This window comes from Tiliqua scincoides, chromosome 1 (assembly GCF_035046505.1).
Source record: "Tiliqua scincoides isolate rTilSci1 chromosome 1, rTilSci1.hap2, whole genome shotgun sequence".
In the NCBI taxonomy this organism is placed as follows: domain Eukaryota; kingdom Metazoa; phylum Chordata; class Lepidosauria; order Squamata; family Scincidae; genus Tiliqua; species Tiliqua scincoides.
Window position 1 is genome coordinate 285,067,361 of NC_089821.1, and position 3,934 is coordinate 285,071,294.

The window sequence follows — 3,934 nt, forward strand, 5'->3', positions numbered from 1 at the left end:
CTTAAGAATTAAGGTTTCTGTGGTCAGAGTTGTCATGGGGTAAAAAAAAAAAATCCTTTTCATAGGCTTTAAGACTGCATTCAACTAGTTCAGCTCTCCCTAATGTTTCATCCTTGACTATGAAGGGAGATATCAAAGGACTGAGATGACAGCAGAAATAATGAAAACACTAGGAAGAAAGATGTAAAAGTTCCTCTAAAATAAAGACTAAAACAAATTATCCCAGCCAAAAGTTACTGAGACCCTAAGTCTGAGAAAGTTAGGTTAAAAACTGGCTTCTACAAAAGCCCACTCCCATCTGAATGCAGAGAGAAAAAGAAGGATACATATACCCAGAGACTTTCTAACCCAGAAAAAACCTAGATAATCAGCTCACTGATTGTTATCCTCATACCCCAATAGCTAATCAACCACCTGTTCCATCTAATTGCTGTCCAGTTCCATGCTTCTTAAAGGCACCTGCTGTGCTCCTGTTCCCTTAGAATCCTGGTGTTTTTAAGAACAGTTGCCCAAGTATGACTGAGGCTCAGGGTCTCCTCCTCTGATTCATGTTAGCATGGTGCTTATGAATCTCTATAGTCTCTCTCTAGATCCGTGTCTGGTAATGCTGTTCTTTAACCAGTACTTGTGTCTGGGCAAAATTAATCTGGTGCCCTGTACTGAGGGCATGCTCAGCTACAGCTGATTTATCCACCTGCCCCAATTGATGGTATATTTGGTGTTCCTTAAGCCTGGTGTTATTGGACCTTTTGATGGTACTAAGGTATATCTTGCCACAGACACATGGAATTCTAGAAATACCTGGTGTGTCCCAGGGGTGTCTTGGATCCCTAACAGATCACAAAGGCTGATGGGCCTTCCTAGCTGGCTTACAGATTCGTTCTATATCTGCATGAACTGAAATTTGTCCAATCCAATCAGTCATTCCTCAGATATAAGGCAGAAAGACCCTAATCCTGTGGCCAACCTGGGGGTCTGCTCTCATTTTGGGAACTAAGGCCCTCTTGATCACCCTCTGGGGATACCCATTTTGTTGTAAGGCTGTCAGAACATGTTCTTGTTCCTCTTGAAGATATTGGGGCTCAGAGATCCTTTCAACCCTTTTCATCAATGTGTTCACCAAACCCCTGTTTGGCTGATGTTTGGGCTGATGATTTGAGTTGGTTTTCTGAAAACCCTGTGCCCCAAGGTGCCATCATTATTCCTCCTTGCCAACACATCTTAAAAGGTGAATGCACTGATGAAAGGGCTAAAGGATCTGCAGCTGAACCCACCCCCTTCCCTGCCCCTTCAAGCTGCCCATTCCCTGCCGTGTTACCTCCCTGTTCCATCTCCCCCCCTCCCGTTTTGCCTCCCCCACAAACTAACCTGCCACTGAGTGTCCAGAAGGATCTGCCAGAGCACATAGGAAGGCTCTGGCCTTCCCACTGGTGCTCCAGCAGCACCCGCTTCTACATACTGCTGGGGTACTCTTTGCCCGCCATAAGGCAGTCAGTGGTGGTGGAAGGCTCATTCTGCCAGCAGGGCAGCCCAATAGGATTTAGGCTATTAATCTGTGAAACTTTGAAGGGTATCCTTTTCCACGGTGGCTGCCTTTTGTATTGATGTCCTTACCCAGGCTATTTTCAGGAATAGGAACCTTGTTTGTTACAGTAACTGAAATTCTTTGCATTCTCCCACTGCTATGTACTTCCCTGAGCCTACAGCCCAAGTCCAAGAGATTCAGGATGATTGGATTCTATTCCAAGGATAGAAGAACATGAATTCTCAGGGTAATCCACATCTGTGCCAAAATATGCCTGCCTTATGCAATCCAATGTTTCTGATTACCAACCAGAATTCAGTGGGCGAAAAACAGGGGGGAGGGGTTTTGAAAGCAACCAAGTGTCATTCAGTTCCTATTCCCATCGCTGAATAGCTGTGTGAGGGTTTGCAGCAACAGCAACTGTTTGTGTCAGCAGATTTGGCCACTGGAATTCTTGGAGCAGTTACTCGCCACTTGCTAAAATGGGAGCAACATTGTTGCAGGCTTGCTTTTGATGGCAGTCAGTGCAATCAGCAAACAATGACCTTGTTGTCCCAGAGAGATATTTCTGTTGCATAGCTCATAGCAATGCCGTGGGGGTTTGTGGATGCTCAGTACAATGAAAAGGGGCAACCTGGTTAGAAACTTTCCCCTGTTATTTGGTTTGTTGCTATGATGTTCCTTCTCATCCCCAAAAAGCAAAATCTGTCTCTGCTGTGACCTTCAGCACCAAAAAAAAAAAAAAGCTCCACCTCACTGACTGCACTCAGCCTGACTGGAGAGGAGACTGCCAAAGCACTGAAGTCCTTGGTTTGCTGATCTTTGACAGCTAGGACTCTGCTAAACTCTAAGGAATCAAGGAGAGAAAAGGGCAGAACTGGAAGCTAGAACTGTACGTGGCAGAGAAGGTTAAAGGTTGTGCTTAACTACTTTTTTAAAAACAAAAGCCATGGTAGCCACAGAATGGATCAGGAGCACCTTGCAGGGGGATGTTTTCCCTTTCCCACTACACTGTTTTCCTGCTGAAAATCCCCTCCAAGCTGTTATTTGTCTCTGAAAACAACTTCAATTATAATTACTTAGTGAGATGTGCTTTTCTGCAGGAAAACCGCACAGGGAGAAAGGGTTAAACACCCTTTCCCCATGGGCCACTGGATCAGTACAGCAACTGTTACCCTGCACATGCCCAATCTCGTCTGATCTTGGAAGCTAAGCAGGGTCGGCCTGGTTAGTACTTGGATGGGAGACCGCCTGGGAATACTGGGTGCTGTAGGCTTATACCATAGTCTTTCGAGACTGAACGTTGCCAACCAACTGGATCAGCCCATCACCATTTCCCATAGTGGCTTTTTGTTAAAGAAAAGAGGATGTTGGTTGGAAGCACATCCCTTAAAGACACATCTAACATAGCATGTAGCCTGATCCAAGGACTTGCTAACTGTCTAGTAGACTCACTATTAATGTGATGTTTTCTGTGCTTTCATATGCTTGAATAGTCCTGACACAATGTCAATCAAGACAGAAACTTTCTCTCACCACATAAGATTTGTCAGGGGCATCAGGCAAACTCATCACAAAAGGAAAAGTTTCCTCTGAAATATTTTACATATGAATGAGTTGACCATTGGTCCTTCTTAGCGCAGTATTGTCACACTGACTAGCAATGCCTCTCCAGGATTTCAGACAGGGAATCTTTTCCAGCCATACCTGGAGATGACAGGGACTCCTGCAGGCAACCAGATGCTCTACTGCTGAGTTGCAGAACAGTGACATGATCCTATTGTGCCTCTGTACTGGTGGATTGAGCACTCTACTGGCACAGACTGTCACAAATGTACCTAAAGTACATTGCAACTGCATTGTAGTAGCACTGGCAGGAAGGCCTGCACCATCCCGCTGGTGTCAGTGCAGGTCCCAGCTTGGGCCGGAGCAGGCAAGCTTCACATCAAGTAGTGGAAGGGTGGGGAAAGGGTGGGGAGGGGTGAAACAGGGTGGGGTGGCAGGGAGGGTAGAGGATGGGCCGATTGGGGTTCAGGATGTGATATGCCATATACTCCCTCTTCCCATGTCAGATTCACTGACACAAATCCATTCAGACTTGCACCAGTGATTTAGAAGACACGTCTGAGTAGACCCAATGCTGACAAATGTCCCCTTACCTCAAGGAGACCTCCAGATTGCAAATTCCCCCTGCTGCATCTGGAATATCCCAGCTGTGTGTGGGGATTTCAATAGGATTGGGCTGCCTGTCTAATAAATAAGCAGTGATGTCTTCAAGTCCCTAACACCGAGTCTCGAGTCCCAACCTTCAAATCTTAAGTCAAGTCTCAAGTCCTTGCTCAAATTCTTGAGTCAAGTCTCAAGTCTCTGAGCCAAATTCAAAGAAAAAAGGAGGTGGTGGTGGGATGT

General features: G+C 45.8%; 1 pseudogene; it reads left to right on the plus strand.

Moving 5' to 3' along the window:
- Nucleotides 1-2,683: 2,683 nt before the first annotated feature.
- Nucleotides 2,684-2,800, plus strand: LOC136637877 (5S ribosomal RNA; annotated as a pseudogene).
- Nucleotides 2,801-3,934: the final 1,134 nt, after the last annotated feature.